The following is a 20416-nucleotide window of genomic DNA, read 5'->3' on the forward strand; positions in this document are numbered from 1 at the left end:
TATTTTCGCTGTTAGGCTTAACGTAGGTTAATTTGTCACCATATGCTAACTTCTATGCCACTAATATATTAATAAAACGTGATCTCTCTCACTAGTTTAAGCAAGCAATTATGACTAAAAAGTAACAAGGATGAGCAATGAAAAGAAAAAAAACACCTGCGCTGCCACCTTAGTGCACTTCTTTTTTAGGTAAATATGCATGTTATTAGGAAAAAACGCAATCACTTACAGTGCAAGGAAACCATTGGCTAAAGTAGTCTAAATCATTGCTCCATATTCTACATCATGGTGAGAAGAATCAAAGGACTTAACAGGATGTATTCTGGGTATGTGATCCTTATTTATGTGTCCTGGAGGGTGAGGGTTGCAATAGTGAAGATGACACATATGTTGCCATTACATGAGTATCACACTAAAAAGAAAACATTCCACATGGGAAAGAAATCAAAAGGAAATTGAATTTGATAGCTAGACCTCTAGCTTCTTCTAGAAATAAAATACACACTTGGCAAGTAGTGTTAGCCGTTTTAAATGCAGGCCTACATTAGCCATAGTCTATCAAAATGTGACTGACACTTAGGGCCTGATTTATAGTTTGGAGGATGGGGTTACTCAGTCACAAACATGATGGATAGCCTGTCCGCCGTATTATGATTCCATTCTTTCCTATGGACATCATTATATGGTGGAAGGAAAGTTTATGACAGGGTAACCCATCTGCCAAACTCTAAATCAGGCTGTAGTCAATAACATTTGCATGTTTAGGTGTAAGTGTGGATTTAATGCAAAATATTTAAAATGTAAAAAAAAAAAAACATTTAAATCAAATACCAATTAAAACCAACAGGTTCCTAAATGGTGCAACTGACATTAATAGAAATCACCATGAATTGGGAAATTGGAAAATTGAGATTACCTTTGGGGATCCTGGGATATCTGTACAACCTAAAAGTCACAGTTTGAGTCCCCACAAGCTTTGCATGTCACCCTTCAGAAACTAAAACAATGTCTGTTGGATAATAGAAATGTGCTGCTTACAGAGCTACAAAATTGTGAATCAAAACTACATAAAATTCCATTGGTATTGTGGTTCGTGTGAGTCCTCTTAATAGTTTGTTTTTTATTTATTTCACATTCAATTTGCTCCTCATTGGCATGCTTGTGACTAGAGCCTGGGATTCAATGTCAGGACTGGAGGCTCCAATTATGCTTCTCTTTCTTCACTTTAATTTTATCAGCAGCCAATCAGAAAGTTTACACAGAAAAACTATAAATCCCAAGTGTATACACAACACGTGATAACCATGGAGGCAGTCCCCTATATAATGCTGACAACCATGAAACAACTCCTCTTTCTTTGCTGCTTCGCAGCCAGTTAAGTGCTTTTCGATTTCTATTTGAACACAGTATATATTTGTGATTGTGACTTGTTTTCTTATTGGCGCCTTGCGATCACGCAGTGCGCGCGTTGTTTATAGTATTATTTCTGTTGCTTGGGAGCGTTGTTGCATCTCCTGGAGGCGGCCGCTCGGCTCACGTCCTGCTTTCTGTGGAGTGGGAGCAGGGGACTGAGGACACACTGCGATGCCACAAAGTCCTCTTTCTATTTCACACAGCTTTCTCTATCGCGCATGGATGGAGCCCCATAATTATATTGAAAACATTGAGATGCGTGTCTTTGTCTCATTAAAGCTTTGTCTCATTAAAGTTTTCTGCCCGCTATAAGCCCCAAGCGTGTTCTTCTTGGGGTTGAAACAATTTTACCACAGGTTGGACCTGTTTACATTTGGGCTGAGCCCCCTCCACATCCTATTTGTGATTTAACCGGCTTTCCCGGCTAGTTTTCTGCCCACTTTGACCTGCATCACCTTGATTTCTGCTCTCTTGGAGTTTTATATTTCTATCCAGTCAGTATGGCTGCCTATGACGATCAAGGAGGTGATGAATATTATGTGGATGATCCTGTGGGATCTTTTGAGCAAGACCTTGTCTATGCCCTGGATGCTAGTGTGCGTCATACAGTCAATCAAGCCTTGGCCCAGGCTATCAGGCCTATTAAACACCATCTCATTGGTTTCGCCGAGCAGCAGGGGTCGGTGGCCCCCTCAGTGTCTCAGATGGTCGAAGATCCCTCGCTGTCTGGCGGCTCACAGGCCCTCAAGCCAGGTAAGAATCCACATGCTGCGGACTTTGAGAGTCTTATCAGATCCCTGGCCAGGGATCATGACTATAATGCTTCTGCCACCCTGAAGTCTAAGTCCAAGGAGGATTTGGCATCCTCTTCATCAGAGCATTCCTCAAACCAGGGGGATGATCCCCCCCGAAAACACAAAAAGAAGACACACCTCCAGGACTATCCTACCCCTACTCCAAAAGTTCTTACTTTTGAACCGGAGGACATTGTTCATCCCTGCTCAATTCTATGGTTGCCTCCTGTGGAAGTAGATGACTATGTGGAATCCCACATTAGTCATGGGTTCAAGAAGGAGGTTCACTCCAGATTACGTTTGGAATGCCCAAGAACAGAGTTTCCCCCTAAGGTGACAAAGACACCTGAACTGGCTCCTACTCTTGTCACATATTTGAAAATGTTTTCGAAGTATCCAAAGAAGGAGATCGATTGTGCCCAGTGTGGTTGCCAGGACAAACTTCGAGATGTGACTCGTCCACTGACCAATATTTTGGAGATGAGGTTTCAGGCCAAGGATTCCGGTGATTCTATTGACCCCGATGTTCTGGTTGGCTGGGCACAAAGGGCCCTATGCTTTCTGGGGAACGCTTTTTGTTGCGATTTCCAATGAACGTTGTTGCTGCGTATTGATAAAAATGGATCCAAGGTTGGTAGAACTTGCTTCATCTGAGTTGTGTCCTTTGGCTCAAGGTTTGCTTTTTGGTTCTCCTTTCCTCAAGGGGATTTCTAAATTTGCAGCAATTTATGGCAATTTGTACAAGGCCCAAGGGTCTATCAAGAAGGTTCTTCACCCACTTTTTCGTGGGGCCAGACGCTACAGAGGGCGCGCATTCGGCCGATTCAGCCAATAAGGTCCTCGGTGGGATACTATGATCAGGGGAGAGGTGGTTTCCAAGACTACAATTCCTCCATGTCCACCATCTACCCTTCCCGCCTGAGAGCAGATCGCTCCAGATTCTGCAGGGGGAGATCTGGAGGCACCCAATCCTACTCCCAGGATGCAGGATCTACAGTTGAGCCTAATGTTAAGCTCAGAGGTTGTTTTAGAGGGCAGGACAGGATGTTTTCTGCAAGCATGGCACAAGATTTCATGTGACGCTTGGTTCTTGGAGACTATTCAAGGCTTCAAGCTAGAATTTTACAAGTTCCCCTCTCAGGCATCTCTTCCCCATCTGACGTATTTTTCCATTCAAGATCGCAATTTAATTTCCCTAGAAATTGCATCGCTTTTGAAAAAAAGTGCTATTGTTGCAGCTTCCACTCATTCGATGGGATTTCTCAGTTCAGTATTGTAGGAAGTTGGCTCTGTATGTACTATTTCAAAGTAAGAAATAGCATGCACAGAGTCCAAGGGTTCCCCTTAGAGGTAAAATAGTGGCAAAAGAGATAATTCTAATGCTCTATTTTGTGGTAGTGTGGTCGAGCAGTAGGCTTATCAGAGGGTAGTGTTAAGCATTTGTTGTGCACACACAGGCAATAAATGAGGAACACACACTCAAAGACAATTCCAGGCCAATAGGTTTTCATATAGACAAATATATTTTCTTAGTTTATTTTAAGAACCACAGGTTCAAGATTTACAAACAATACTTTAAATGAAAGGTATTTCACTCAGGTATCTTAGGAACTTTGAATCATCACAATAGCATGTACAGGTGTGGCAAAAATGGCAATAAGCTATTTTAAAATTGGACACAGCGCAAAATTCAACAGTTCCTGGGGGAGGTAAGTATTTGTTAGTTTCACAGGTAAGTAAAGCACTTACAGGGTTCAAAGTTGGGTCCAAGGTAGCCCACCGTGGGGGGTTCAGGGCAACCCCAAAGTTATCACACCAGCAGCTCAGGGCCGGTCAAGTGCAGAGGTCAAAGTGGTGCCCAAAACACATAGGCTTCAATGGAAATGGGGTGCCCCGGTTCCAGTCTGCCATCAGGACAGTACCCGCAACTTCAGAGGGCAGACCAGGGGGGTTTTGTAGGGCACCGGGGAGGACTCAAGTCAGCACAGAAAGTACACCTTCAGCGGCACGGGGGCCGCCGGGTGCAGTGTGCAAACAGGCATCGGGTTCGCAATAGGTTTCAATGGGAGATCCAGGGGTCTCTTCAGCGATGCAGGCAAGGGGGGGGCTCCTCGGGGTAGCCACCACATGGGCTAAGGAGAGGGCCTCCTGGGGGTCACTCCTGCACTGGAAGTCGGATCCTTCAGGTCCTGGAGGCTGCGGGTGCAGTGTGTTTACCAGGCGTCGGGTTCTTTGAAGCAGGCAGTCGCGGTCAGGGGGAGCCTCTGGATTCCCTCTGCACGTGTCGCTGTGGGGGCTCAGGGGGGGTCAACTCTGGCTACTCACGGGCTCGCAGTTGCCGGGGAGTCCTCCCTGTAGTGTTGGTTTTCTGCAGGTCGAGCCGGGAGTGTCGGGTGCAGAGTGGAAAGTCTCACGCTTCCGGCGGGAAACGTGTGGTCTTTAAAAGTTGCTTCTTTGTTACAAAGATGCAGTTTCTTTGGAACAGGGCCGCTGTCCTCAGGAGTTCTTGGTCCTTTTAGATGCAGGGTAGTCCTCTGAGGCTTCAGAGGTCGCTGGACCCTGGGGGACGCGTCGCTGTTGCAGTTTTTCTCAAAGTGGGGAGACAGGCCGGTAGGGCTGGGGCCAAAGCAGTTGGTGTCTCCGTCTTCTCTGCAGGGCTTCAGGTCAGCAGTCCTTCTTCGTCTTCAGGTTGCAGGAATCTGGTTTCCTAGGTTCTGGGGGCCCCTAAATACTGAATTTAGGAATGTGTTTAGGTCTGGGAGGGAAGTAGCCAATGGCTACTGTCCTTGAGGGTGGCTACACCCTCTTTGTGCCTCCTCCCGGAGGGGAGGGGGGCACATCCCTATTCCTATTGGGGGAATCCTCCAAAATCAAGATGGAGGATTTCTAAAGGCAGGGGTGACCTCAGCTCAGGACACCTTAGGGGCTGTCCTGACTGGTGGGTGACTCCTCCTTGTTTTTCTCATTATCTCCCCTGGACGTGCCGCCAAAAGTGGGGGCTGTGTCCAGGGAGCGGGCATCTCCACTAGCTTGAGTGCTCTGGACCATTGTAACACGAAGCCTGAGCCTTTGAGGCTCACTGCTAGGTGTTACAGTTCCTGCAGGGGGAGGTGTGAAGCACCTCCACCCAGAGCAGGCTTTTGTTTCTGTCCTCAGAGAGCACAAAGGCCCTCACCACATGGGGTCAGAAACTCGTCTCTCAGCAGCAGGCTGGCACAGACCAGTCAGTCCTGCACTGAACAATTGGGTAACATACAGGTGGCATCTCTAAGATGCCCTCTGTGTGCATTTTTTAATAAATCCAACACTGGCATCAGTGTGGGTTTATTATTCTGAGAAGTTTGATACCAAACTTCCCAGTATTCAGTGTAGCCATTATGGAGCTGTGGAGTTTGTTACTGACAAACTCCCAGACCATATACTTAATATGGCCACACTGTACTTACAATGTCTAAGAATGGACTTAGACACTGTAGGGGAATATTGCTCATGCAGCTATGCCCTCACCTGTGGTATAGTGCACCCTGCCATAGGGCTGTAAGGCCTGCTAGAGGGGTGACTTACCTATGCCACAGGCAGTATTTTGTGTGCATGTCATCCTGAGGGGGGTGCCATGTCGACTTTGCCTTTTTCTCCCCACCAACACACACAATCTGTAATAACGGTGTGCTTGTGTTAGGTGAGGGGTCCCTTAGGGTGGCACAACATATACTGCAGCCCTTAGGGACATTCCCTGGTCACAGGGCCCTTGGTACCACTGGTACCTTTTACAAGGGACTTATCTGTGTGCCAGGGGTGTGCCAATTGTGGAAACAATGGTACATTTTAGGTGAAAGAACACTGGTGCTGGGGCCTGGTTAGCAGGGTCCCAGCACACTTCTCAGTCAAGTCAGCATCAGTATCAGGCAAAAGGTGGGGGGTAACTGCAACAGGGAGCCATTTCCTTACAAGTATTTTTAGTGGACAAGAAGGGAGGTGGCTCCTGCCTTGTGTTGAACCTCAAAGAGTTCAACGGGTGTGTGCTTTCTTGACATTTCAACATGGAGGTCATCTACTTACTGAGGAATATTCTTCAGGAAGGAGACTGGATGGTTCATTTAGATTGAAAGGATGCTTACTTGACCATTCCTATTTTTCCTCCCCATCATTGATTCCTCCAGTTTCTGTGGGAAGGCATTTGTTATGAATACAGGATCCTTCCTTTCAGCCTCTCATCGGCCCCTTGGAGCTTCACAAAGGTGATGAGGACAGTGGTGGAGTTACTCTGTGCTCAGGGGGGTCTGTCTTATAATTTACCTCAACGATATTCTCATTATGGCTCAATGTTCCCGTCTAGTCCTCGACCATCTGGAATGGTCCATTTCTCTTCTCCAGAGTCTATGATTCATTGTCAACTCCCAGAAGTCGGTCTTAATTCCGTCTCAGAGATTGGATCTTTTGGGCTTTCGGGTAGACTCTACTCTGGCTCATTTGATCCTTCCCCTTCATCTGATCAAAAGAGAATTGAGGTTTCTGTTGTCCAGACAGACTGTATCATGGAGGGCGATTGCCCGCATGGTGGGCCTGCTCGCTTCGTCCATTCAAGTGATCTTTCTGGGTCCTCTACACTACAGGGCTCTGCAGAGATTGAAAAATTTTCATCTTCAGAGAGGCCTCAAATATGTGGACCAGATTCCCCTTTCAGAAGAGGCTCGCTCGCAGATGCGGTAGTGGTTGGACCACATGGAGGGCCATCTTTGGTTCTTCCCCGGAGATTGTGATAGAGTCCGATGCCAGTCTTTGGGGATGGGAGGCTCGTTGGGGGTCGGTTGTCACGGGGGTTATTGGGCTAAAGTGGAGCTGGACCTCCATATCAATTGTCTGGAGCTCCTAGCGGGCTTGTTTGCAATCAAGAGCCTGTCTCCTATCAAGACAAATTGTTGTATCCTTCTTCATATGGTCAATATCTCGGCAGAGAGATATGTCAACAAATAGGGCAGGTTCAAGTCTCGCATTCTAGCGGAGATTGCCAAGGACTTTTGGCATTTCTGTCTACAACACCGGATTTCTGTAGTAGCGAAATACCTGCAGGGGAGCAGCAATTCTGTGGCGGATTGGCACTCTTGTCACCTTCGGGATTTCACTGACTGGAGGCTTCATCCTAAGTTCTTTCGAGTTCTGTGATCCCTGTGGGGTCCTTTCTTGGTAGATCTGTGTGCATCCCCCCTCAATCTGCAGATGAAGAGATTTTCCAGCTGGGGGCCAGAGCCGGAAGCACTAGCAACAGATGCTTTTCTCCAGGACTGGTCTCTGGTTCTGGGTTATACGTTTCCTCCCTTCTTGATGATTCCCATGGTTTTGGCTCAGATCTGTCGTCAGAAGGTGGATCTCATTCTAGTGACTCCTCTCTTGAGGTCCCAGGCTTGGATTCCGGTAGCTCTGGAGGTGAGTTGTGACCTCCCAATATTAATTCAGTCCCAACCCTACCTCCTTCTGGATCCCCTGGGCCTTCCTCATACTCTAATTCTCTCAGGGCAGCTGGCCCTAGTGGCTTGGCATATTCCAGGGAAAGATGGAGTATCCCGGGACTGTCTCAGGAGTCTTCCGCTTACATTGCAGGATCCTGGTCTTCCAGTACCCACAAGAGATATGCCTCCACTTGGAAACAATGGTGTTTTTGGTGCAGTGCACGGAACACTGACCCGTCTTCAGTGGATTGCAACCTGATCCTGAATTTTTTGTCCTCTCTAGCTATGTCCGCCTTGGCTTTTAGATTGGTTAATAATTATCAGTCGGCCATTTCGGCGGGTCATTTGCCAGTGGATGGTAAACCTGTGGGGGGAATTACCCATCGTTTGTAAGCTTTTAAAAGGCATACGGTTGGCTAACCACCTTCGTGCACATTATTTTACCCTTTGGGATGTGAATATAATCCTGAGATTTTTAGAGTAGTGGCCGGCCAATAGATTCATTTCCAGGAAACAGCTGTCGGCTAAACACACTATGGCCCTCATTATAACCCTGGCGGTTGGTGATAAAGTGGCAGTAGTATTGCCAACAGGCCGGCGGTATTAAATATGAAATTATGACCATGGCGGAAACCACTCAGACAGACAGCCACTTTAACACACCAACCGCCAGGGCAAAATCAACAGGCACCACAGCGGTAACTGCCTACAGCCAGGCGGAAGACAATGTTCTCCCACTGTATTATGAGACACCAATCCGCCACCTTTTCCGGGGGGGTACCAATGTCATCAAAAGCCTGGTGGAAACACTGCACAGAAGGGAAACGACTCACTTCTGGACACTCAAGGAAGAACCACGCTGCCATGGAGCCCGAGTTGCATGTGTTCCCCATTATCTTCTACCTTCTGCTCCACAACGAACACCAACGCCAGGGAAGACGACCACGGTGAGTACAGCCGCCTAGCACACAGGGGAGAGGGGGAGGAAAAAGAGAGTGACACACACACACACGTAACACACAACACCCCCATCCCCAACACCATACACACAAGCAGATGCACTAACATTACATATTCACTCCATACCCCTCAGGAATAATGCAAGGGCAAAATGAATTGATTAAAGTAAGTGTAATAAGATAATATAGTAGCAATACATGCATTCAAATCAATAAGTATATACATATTTACAAATGTAGGGACACTGCCCAGTCCTCAATGTCCGTGGGCCACAGGGCCACATCACATAGTCCAAGGCCCCACCCCACTCCTGCAACAACACGGACAGAACACTGCAGGGGCATCAGGTCGAAAATAGCCAGGCACCTCAGGGGGACAGGGAATGGGGACTGGTCCTGGAGGGGGCAACATGCCCATCACTCTGTCCTGGGGAATGCAAGGCCACAGTCTCTCAAGGTCGTGACTTGCCCACTGGTTCTGGAGGAGGCAACATGCCCTGTGCTTGGTCCTGGGGAGTGCAAGGCCACAGTCTCTCAAGTGGGTGACTTGCCCACTGGTTCTGGAGGGGGCAACATGCCCTGTGCTTGGTCCTAGGGAGTGCAAGGCCACAGTCTCTCAAGTGGGTGACTTGCCCACTGGCTCTGGAGGGGGCAACATGCCCTGTAGCTTGGTCCTGGGGAGTGGAAGGCCACAGTCTCTCAAGTGGGTGACTTGACCACTGGCTCAGGAGTGGGAAACATGTCCTGTGCTTGGTCCTGGGGAGTGCAAGGCCACAGTCTATCAAGTGGGCTCTGGAGTGGGCATTGTGCCCAGTGAGCTTCATTCTGTGGAGGATAGGGTGAGTGGATGGCTTCTCCACTGGTTCTGGAGGGGGCATTGTGCCCAGTGAGCTGCATCCTGGGGAGGTTGGGGTGAGTGGATGGCTTCTTCCACTGGTTCTGGAGGGGGAATTCTGCCAAGTGAGCTTCATCCTGGGGAGGATTGGGTGAGTGGATGCCTTCTTCCACTGGTTCTGGAGGGGGCATTGTGCCCAGTGATGCAGATCTTGTGGAGTGCAAGGTCACAGTCTCTCAGCTAGGTGTCAGACCCACAGGATTTGCTGGGGCCAGGCCGCACAATAGCCCATGGATGCAGGACTACACACTGTTCGCTGGCGGTGACGGCTGCCCAGTGGTGGTAGTGGTGGTGCTGCTGGTGGAGCTGGCAGCGGTGGGTGGGGGCTCCAGCCCTTCCCCTGCAGCCTCGGACGGCTGCCCACTGGGGCTGCTGCTGCTGGCAGTGGTGCTGGTGGCGGTGCATGTGGTGGTGCTGGTGGTGGTGCAGTTGGCGGTGCTGGCAGTGGTGAAGGGAGGCTCCAGGCCTTCCCCTGCTGCCACGGACGGCTGCCCACTGGGGCTGCTGCTGCTGGCAGTGGTGCTGGTGGCGATGCAGGTGACGGTGCTGGCAGTGGGTGGGGGGAGGCTCCAGCCCTTCTCCTGCAGCCTCGGATGCCTGCCCACTGGGGCTGCTGCTGCTGGCAGTGGTGCTGGTGGCAGTGCTGGTGGCAGTGGTGGCAGTGGTGGGGAAGGCCCTTCCCCTACAGCCTCGGACGGTTGCACCACTATTTTTAGTGGTGGGGGCTTCGACTGAGTCCCTGCACCAGACCGCTTGCCCTTCCTGCCTGCTGTTGCAGGCCCCTAGCCCCTCCTTCCTGCAGCTAGGGCTGCCTCTTGCACTTCCTTCCGTCAGCTGGAGCTGCCTCCTTGCCCATCCGTCCTGCAGCTGGGGCTGACTCCTTGCCCTTCCTCAACGCACTTGGGGCTTGCACCCTGTCCGTCTGCCTGGCTGGTGGCCATGATCCTTTCCCACCTGGAGTAGTTGGGGAAACTACTGGGTGGCTGAGGTGCTTGCCTGGGTTTTGACCACCCTGGCCTGACATGAGGGACGGTGGGGGGGGGGGCTAGGGTAGAGGTCAATAGTGGAGAGTAAACGTTTCTTAGGGACATTGGGCTGCAAAGAGGGAGATGGCTTTGGGAGTGGAGGAAGAGGGAGTGGTGGTGCAGGTGCATGGGCTGGATGCAGTTGTGAGGTGGATGGCTGTTGGGTGTCTGAGTGCTTGTGTTTGTGCACTTTGGGAGGGGGGGCAGAGAACACAGTGGGATAGGACACAGGCGACGTGTGCATGGAAGTGGGGGTGGTGACTGCCAGTGGGGGGGCGTGTGCTGTTAGGTGTGCTGGTGATGGGGGTAGTGGATAAGGATATAGTGCATGCAGGTATGAGTGGAGATGAAACTGGGAGGGACGTAGATGACGAGGAGGGGGCATGCTGGTTTGACTGTATGCTTGGGATAGGTTGGGGTTGAGGGGAATGGGAGTTGGTAGAGGAAGTTGGAGGCGGGAGGCTGGAAACAGGGACAATGGCTGCCATCAGAGAGGAGACCAGAGCCTGGATTGGTCTCTGTTGGGCCGCCATGCTAGTGTGAATGCCCTCCAGGAATGCATTTGTCTGTTGCATGTGGGCTGCCAGCCCCTGAAAGGCATTCACAATGGTTGATTGCCCAACAGAGATGGATCGCAGGAGGTCAATAGCCTCCTCACTCAGGGCAGCAGGGTTAACTGGGGCAGGGCCTGAGGTGCCTGGGACGAAGGAGATGCCCATCCTTCTGGGTGAGAGGGCACAGGAAACTTGTCCAGGGGCTGCTGGGAGGGTGGTGCTGGTACAGGGGTGGCAGCTGTACCTGTAGCTGTGGTGGGCACAGAAGCGTCCGCCACTACCATGGAGTTCCCATCGGAGAAGGCATCCGTGTCCGAACTTTCCCCTCCTGTCTCCGCCGTGGTGCTCTCCTCGCCGTCCGTCCCACTGGTGCCCTCACCATCGGTGGATTCGACCTCCTGGGTCCTGTGGGATGCAGCTCCCTCCGTCGCCGGTGCCTCTGCTCCTCCGCCAGATGATGCTAATGCACATAAGGACAGGGTGACAAAACAAAAAGGGGGGACATACAAATGATACACTTGGTCAATGGCACCAACACTACCGTTGCCGTACACGACACACTCACACACAGGGAACAGCCCTACGCACTAGGCAATGCACTACCAGTCACAATGCTAGTCACCAGGCCATGGATAGGGATACCTAACGCCAATTGCAGCATACCTGAGACCCACAGACCCCTGCCCAGTAGTGGATGCCTACTAGCTTGGTTGGAGTACTTTCACATCAGTACCCTGCCCAATATGAGACCAACCCTGCAATACCATGCCTGGCCTAGGGGCACCCAGAGGGCCCACACTCCCCCACCTGGATCCCACCCCCACCAGGCGCAAGTTGTATATTAGGGCACTGTACTCACTCCCTTGTGGCTGCTGTGATACCCCCAAGCGCCCATCCAGCTCTGGATAGGCCACTGTCAGTATGCGGGCCATCAGGTGGGTCAGGGTTCAACAGACACCCCTTCCTCATTGGGAGGCCATCCTCAGCTGGGCCTCCGCGGTCTTCCATGCCCAGCGTGTGAGGTTCTCCCACCATTTCCGACAGTGGGTGCTCCGCCTGCCATAGACCCCCAGGGTCCGCACAGCCTCGCCAATGGAACGCCATAAACCCTTCTTTTGATGGGCGCTGACCTGCAGGGAAATGGACACAGGGAAAGCTATTAGTCCGACCGTCCTGCCTGTTACACTCATGGCCCACCATGACCCTTCCCATCCCCATTCATTCGCACAGACATGGCCCACCATACATGCTGCACGCTGCCCAGGGCCCATCCACCACCCACCCCCTACATGAAGCCTTTACACACAGCACTCCATGCATTCACACACTATGCATCATACTAACAGTGTACTCACCTGTTGGTCTGGAGGCTCATACAGCATTCGGTACTGGGCTAGAACCCATCCACCAGTGTCTCCAACTCCGCCGAGGTCAAGGCAGGGGCCCTATCCCCAGTCACCCGAGCACTGGTCAGCTCCAGTCACCGGTCACAGCAGCACATGCAGTGTAGGTCCTCTCCTGTTGAAGGTCATGTAGCAAGTGAGTGATCAGATAGAACATGGCAGTGACGTCCGTGGCGGTGCATACCATCACCGCCGACGTACATCACCATTGGCCACTGTACCCCATAAGGCCCAATGTTAACCAATGAGGAGTTGCACTGCAGTTTTCAACCGCCTCCCGCAATGGCGCATAACGTCAGCGGAATTACCTCATTTCCACCTCTCCCTTCTTACAGGACAGGTGGACGCCATTTCAGGGGGGCTGCAGGCCATGGATCCTAACTACGTCACAGTACACAAATGCACCATTTGGACATCTCCAGCAAAATACTGTTACAATCACAACATGCATTGAACTGTAGTGGTTGGAATTAAGAGATAATGACCAGCTGCTCACTATTTTACCCCATAGTTTGCAACCACTGCAGATGAATAGAAGATGGAGACATCCACCTGTGTACAGACCCCTGGTGGACTTGGCAACAATAGAGGACAGGCACATTATCCTTACCTATAGACTTGACAGGGCCACAATCACGGTGCTGTGTGCCCAATTGGAGCCTGACCTCATCTCTGCTATCCGTCACCCCGCCGGGATCCCTCCTCTTGTGCAAGTGCTATCAGTGCTCCATTTCCTGGCAACTGGCTCCTTCCAAGTGACAGTGGGCTTGGCAGCAGGAATGTCTCAGCCAATGTTCTCAATAGTGCTGACCAGAGTGTTGTCTGCCCTGATTAAACACATGTGCAGCTACATTGTTTTCCCCCAGATGGAGGATTTGGCCACAGTGAAAGCTGATTTCTATGCAATGGGACATATCCCCAACATAATTGAGGCTATTGATGGAACACATATTGCGCTTGTCCCCCCCCTCCCCCCGGTGAAATGAACAGGTGTTCAGAAATCAAAAGAGCTTTCACTCCATGAATGTGCAGATGGTGTGCCTGGCAGACCAGTACATCTCCCACGTCAATGCAAAGTATCCTGGGTCTGTGCATGATGCCTTTATCCTGAGGAATAGCAGCACCCCAAATGGCATGGCTCAACTCCAGAGGCACAGAGTGTGGCTAATAGGTGAGCCCTGGTTCCCACCCAGTATATGTTGGTGTATGGGTATGGTGTGGGCCCTAAGGGTTAGTGTGTAGCTCTATATTTGCAGGTGACTTTGGTTACGCCAACCTCTCATGGCTACTGACCCCTGTGAGGAATCCCAGGACTAGGGCAGAGGAACGTTACAATGAGGCACCTGGGCGAACAAGAAGAATCATAGAGAGGACCTTTGGCCTCCTGAAGGCCCGGTTTCATTGCCTTCATCTAACAGGTGGATCACTGTGCTACTCACCCAAGAAGGTCTGCCAGATCATCGTGGCATGCTGTATGTTGCACAACCTTGCCTTGCATTGCCAGGTGCCTTTTCTGCATGAGGAGGAGGCTGGAGATGGCCATGTGGCAGCATTGGACCCTGTGGACAGTGAAGGTGAGGAGGCAGAGGATGAGGATGAGAACAACAGAAGTGCAATAATTCATCAATACTTCCAATGATACATAGGTAAGACAGTGTTACTTCCCACTTAATTGGCAGTTTTATGTTTGACATTGTCACTGGCAGGCTGTTTTTCCCACTTCTATGATAACTCACTGTACCGTTTGGCATCTCTATTTGCAGATATTTGTGCCCCACTATCACTCCTGGTGTGTTCACTGCAGCCAACTACAGGTCTTTCCTATGTATACATTACTGTACAGTTGAATTGCAATGTTTAAACCTGGATAAACAAATACATACTTAAATCATTTGACAAACTCCACACGTGTATTTTTTCCATGGGTGTTTATTTAAGTGCGAAAAAGTAGAGGGGGTAGTGGAATGCGCTGGGTTGATGATGGAGGAAAGTCCAGGATAGAGTCAAGTCTATTTGTATCACAGGTGCATTTTCCAAGGGGGCATAGGAAGGGGAACAATGGCAGTTCAAGGTGGACAGGGTGACAGAGTGGGACACAAGGGTGACAATTAGGAGAGTCCTATTTCCTGGTGGGGGTCTTGGGAATTGTCTCTGGCTTCTGCCTGGATCACAGGGAACAATTGCAGGGTGGTTCTCCTTCTGCAGAGGGAGGGGTGCTGGTGGCCTGTTGGTCCTGTGGTGGGGCCTCCTGTCCACTAGCGGCAGCAGAGGTGGAGGGCTGTTCAGTGGTTTGGCTAGTGTCAGGAAACCAGTGGTGTGCCACTGCCTCCCTCATAGTGTTGGCCATGTCTGCCAGCAACCCTGCAATGGAGACCAGGGTGGTGTTGATGTCCTTCAAGTCCTCCCTGATTCCCAGGTACTGTCCCTCCTGCAGCCGCATGTTCTCCTGCAACTTGTCCAGTATCTGGCCCATCGTATCCTGGGTATGTTGGTATGCTCCCAGGATCGCGGTGAGTAACTCCTGGAGAGTCGGTTCCCTGGGCCTGTCCTCCCTCTGTCGCACAGCAGTCCTCCCAGCTTCTCTGTTGTCCTGTCCCTCTGTCCCCTGAACCATGTGCCCACTGCCACTGACCCCAGGTCCCTGATCGTCCTGTGTTTGTGGGGTGGCCTGGGGTCCCTGTAGTGGTGGACACACTGCTGATTGACGTGTCCTGGGGACAGAGGTATGGGCCCGCTGGGTGGGTGCTGTGGTGGTGATTCCTGAGGGGGGAGACTCTGTGGTGGTGAGTGACTGTGCCTGGGGATCCGACTGTCCGGAGGTCCCTGATGGGCCAGGTTGGTCATCCAGATCCAGGCGACCAGAGCTGCTGTCATCACTGTGGGCCTCTTCTGGGAGGGACTGGATGTTGCTGGCACCTCTTCTCCAGTGACATTGGCTGGGGTGCCTGTGGGGATGTGAATGCAGTGTTATTGTTGCTGCGTGTGACATATTGTGCATGGGTGTGATGCCCTCTATGGTTGCTGTTGCCCTGGCAGATTTTCCTTTGTGTGAGTTGCTATTTGGGTGGCTAGGTGATTCTCTTCAGTGTGCATGCAGTGGTGATAGGTGTCCATGCAGGTCTGTGAGGGGTGTCCATGCATTGGTGTTGCATGCAGGGCTTGGTACTGGGATGAGTGGGTTGTGATGGTGGGGTATGTCTGAGGTGGTGAAGTGATGGGAGTAAGGGTAAAGGTGGGGGTTTGTGATGGCATGCAGGTAGGGGGGTGATAGTAATAAAGATTTTACTTACCAGAGTTCAATCCTCCTCCTACTCCTGCAAGGCCCTTAGGATGCATGATTTCCTAGACTTGCTCCTCCCATGTTGTTAGCTGTGGGAGAGCAGGTGGGGGTCCACCGCCATTCCTCTGTACAGCTAGTTTGTGTCTTGCTGCCATGGAATGCACCTTCCGCCGTAGGTCGTTCCACCTCTTCCTGATGTCATCCCTTGTTCTCGGGTGCTGTCCCACGGCGTTGACCCTGTCCACAATTCTCCACCATTGCTCCATCTTCCTAGCAATGGATGTCTGCTGTGCCTATGATCCAAATAGCTGTGGCTCTACCCAGATGATTTCTTCCACCATGACCCTTAGCTCCTCCTCTGAGAACCTGGGGTGTCGTTGTGGTGCCATGGGTGTAGTGTGAGTGGTGTGGGTGAGGGTGTGTGGGGTGATGTGTTGGGGTGTGTGATGAAAGGTGCATGGATGGTGTATAGGTGATGGTGTTATGTGGCTCTGATGTGTGGGTGCTCTTGCTGTATCTCGCTTGTGGCAATTATTTCTAGTCGTAAAGGGATGTGGGTAGTGTGAGTGTGTGTTTTATAGTTGTGTGGGTGTGGTATGTGTATGGGTGTCAGGTGTGTGTAGTTTGGATTGTCCAAGGTGGTGTAGTTTTGTTTGAGTGTGTGTATTTTGAGCGTGGCGGAATGTACCGCCAATGGTTTACCACCATTGAATGTCCGCTGCGGTGATTCGTGGGTCATAATGTGATGGGCGTAGTTCTGTTGGCGTAAGGGTGTGGGTTTAGATACCGCCAGTTTATCACTGACCTTTGGGCTTGCGGACTTGTGTGTGCGGCTGTATAGTGACGGATTGGTATGTGTGTGTCATAACTTGGTTGTCGGTTATCCGCTGAGGTGGTGTTATTTTGGTGTGAGTCTGCATGGCGATAAGTGGGATTTACTGCCAATGTCATAATGAGGGCCTATGCTATTATATTTAATCTTCTGCAAACAGCTTTCTGATGTTAGGGCTTTAGATTTGGCAGGTGTTTTTTTTTCTCCTGCGGGAGTAACCTTTTCTATTTCCTGTTGTACTAAGTGTAATTTGAAATCGGTTTCCTATCCTAGCTTTGGAGACAATCCCAAATTGCGTGCAGTACAATATCTAGGAGCTTATGAGGTAAGTACAGAATAATTTTGTTCTGATATGGGGACAGTTTTTGATTTCATTGGTTAAGCTTTATCACTCTGTTTCATCTGCCACTCTGGCCAGATGGGTTTGCTGGCTCTTTGGTGAAGTGGGCATTGATATTTATAAATTTGGCGCCCATTCCACTAGAGGGGCCATGGCCTCAAAATCCTTTGCCTTGGGTTCCTAGTTAGAAGACATTTTAAGAGATGCAGATTGATCTTCTATATCCACGCTCGCATTGTTTTATTATAAATCTATTGTGGATATTGCATCGGTGGTTGTGGGTCAGCTTTAAACAAGCATAATTGGAGCCTCCGGTCCTTACATTGAATAAAACATTTTCTAGCATTCACGTTAAGAATTTTTCAATTCTATTAAGGACACAGAGGTGAGAATTATCCCACCCGCACTGTTAAAGTATTTGTTGATTTATTGTTGCATTATTGTGATTACTGTTCCATTGCAATGATTACTGTATTTTCAGTGCTTTTCCCTCCCTGTTACTATCTATAGGATCATTTTGTCCTGGTTCATTTTTATGGCTTGTTTTATTATCTCCTTGCATGTGCTGAGAACAACTGATTCTTGGGTGTTTCAAGTGCATTATTCTGAGGATTCAGATGGATGTAGGAATTTGTTCCTCTTCGTTTTTCGAGTTGGTCTTCATGGTTTCTCCTCTACAAGCTGTATGATGTTTTTTCAGCGTGTGTATATTGGACTCGAATAGACTTTTCCTGTGTATTCGAGTAAAGAAAGAGGAGTTGTATCATGGTTGTCAGCATTATGTAGGGTGACTGCTTTATGGTTATCACATGTTGTGTCTACACTTGTGATTTGTAGTTTTTTCTGTGTAAACTTCCTGATTGGCTTCTGATAAAATTAAAGTGAAGAAAGAGAAGCATAATCCTCACCTCCATGTCCTTAATAGAACTGAAAAAGTCTTAACCCGAATGCTAGATTTTTTTTAACACAGTAGGTGTTAACAAATTATATTTACAAACTGTCTGGACTGCACTAACTCTGACCTTGCAGTCCCTTTAAATGGTAGAGCATGCAGCCTTTGAGACTGAAAGCTGCACCACAGAAAGTTGCTCATTGTCAGCCCGTCCTGTTAACTGCTTCCCTGATTCCTCATGTCAGCGTCTTCGGATCCTGGATTCTTGCCATCATGCTCGTCCATTATTAGCATTGGGTCCCGTCAGGCTCCTAAACCTGCTCAGCGTTCTTCGTGAAGATTCCTCATTGGTATTCTAGAAGTTAAAAAGAAAAGGAACCACACGAAAAAAGCTACTGTGCATTGTTTGGGAAAGCACTAGTGTGCTTAATAACTGTTTATTTGACTTATCTGATATCTTTTGTTTCATCCCTCTTAAATCTTGTTGCTGGGAATTTAAAAGAGAGAAAGACATTTCATAAGTGATATCTATTTTGTGGTAATGCACCATTGCGAGTAATAATTGTTTATATCACTTACCTTATTTCTTGTTTCATTGTCTTGAAGCCTCGTTGTTGGGAACCTAAAAAAAAATGAAAGACCTTCCATTAGTGACATGTATATCTCCTGATTGGAAGCGACAAGCAGATATTAATGTTACGGAGTTGGCCGAAACGTGTCATTTGAAGTAAAAATCCCTGATGTCACTTTCTTCCTGAGTGAGTGTACTTCTTTGCGCTGTGGATATTATTTGCCGGAGTTCCCTGCCGACCTACGCTCTTCTCGGGTAACAGGCCCTTTTTTGGAGTTACATTGGCTTGGATATATATATATATATATAAATACATATATATATCTATATCTATATCTATATATAAATACATATATATATGTTTATATATATATTACTGTCAATGAGATATCTGCAAACTTTTCTTTAGAGATTATTCATCTTCGAAGCGCACGGCAGTAGTATCAAAAAGTGGATTACTAATCAAGAGAATTGTGCATCAGGTCTACTGAACACCAGAGTTAAAAAATCTGTTTTCTTTTAGATTCAACTATATTGCTCCTTGACCTTCTGACTCACACTAGGCATACGGAGGAGGGGACATAAGGTATCTTGAGAATGCATACTGTGCGCACTTTATGAACATCATGGACTGATTATCTTATGTCTTTCCTGATTTCTAGAAAGAGAAAAGTGTGAGGAAGGCCAGGTGACCATTAGAACACTCTTTTGTCCTCTCATCACTGTGGATCAATATATGCTTTGACTGTGTTAGGTCTTCCTTGGCTTATGGGAAGTTGGGAACTTCATTTGGGGTCCATTTCACTCCAGCGGGAAAAAAAACTGGTGAAAGCCCGACACAAACACTGCCACCCTGCTGGTGCTCCGTGAAGCACATTGTAAAGAAGGACCCCAGGCCCTGGTATCACCTTAGGAACCTGTACACCACAACAGCTGTATGTTTCACATTTCTATGGTGTGGTGAGAAGTACACTCTTTATGAAGTATCTGTATACTGAGTACTTCCACCCCACTCACGTTCAGTTCTTTGATATTTTGGGGTGTTGGGTGTATAAAGTATCCACCTGTGTACCAAGTGTGTAACATATGAGATTGGTAAAGAAATAAACAAAATAAGAAAAAGCTGTCTTGAAGCCGCCAGCAAGTGAAAGTGCAACACCATCCCAAGGGTAAATAAAAGAACCTTGCACTTGCCAATGAGAGGAGCCGGGGAGAGGAACTGGACTGACCAGCTAGGAAGAGGAGCAGAAGGGAAAGTCAGTAAAAGGAGATGAGGAAAGGGGCCAGTGTGAGGAGTAGGGAGAGAAACTGACAAAAGCTGAGGGCAGCTAGTGAGAGAAGCAGGAGGGGGACCCATTGAAAGGAGAAAGAGAGGCAAGGTACAGTATCAAGACCAGCAGGCAGTACTTGGAGCGGGAGAGTTTGTACATAATGCCAACAACACTTAGTGAGTAGAAAAGAGGTGAAAGGCACAATGGAACACTGGGCAGTGAGGAATGGGAGCTAGAAATGAACATTATAGGGCAGGTCATATTGCAGAGAACATGTGAGCAGCATTGTGCAGTGACAGAAGGATGAGGAAGTAGTGGAGGAGCTACTATGTGCACTGAATCGGCAAGTGATGTACCAGCTACGACCATAACAGGAGGCATGGCAGCAGTGTGCAGGGTGTGCTTTATATGAAGTAAATTACATTTTAAATAAATTGCTTAAGCACATAACTGACTATCCTTTACCTCATCTTCAATTCAAACTCCAAAAAATGAACTCATCCATTAAATGCTGAAGGCTGATCAAAAACTTGATTGACAGCCCATGGAGCCATTGACAGTAAGGGTGTTACCCAAATAAGCCAATGGTTGAAGAGGTTTAACCCAAATCCCTATTTTGTATGTTGTGTGTTGTGCTGAAATTAGTTCTTGCCAAACACGTATGTTACTTTTAAACCTGAAAAGGAGAATAGCAGTCATCCTGCCAAAACCTGGTTGCTTTCACAAGTTCAAAAGTGTTC

This window comes from Pleurodeles waltl, chromosome 2_2 (genome assembly GCF_031143425.1).
Source record: "Pleurodeles waltl isolate 20211129_DDA chromosome 2_2, aPleWal1.hap1.20221129, whole genome shotgun sequence".
Lineage (NCBI taxonomy): Eukaryota > Metazoa > Chordata > Amphibia > Caudata > Salamandridae > Pleurodeles > Pleurodeles waltl.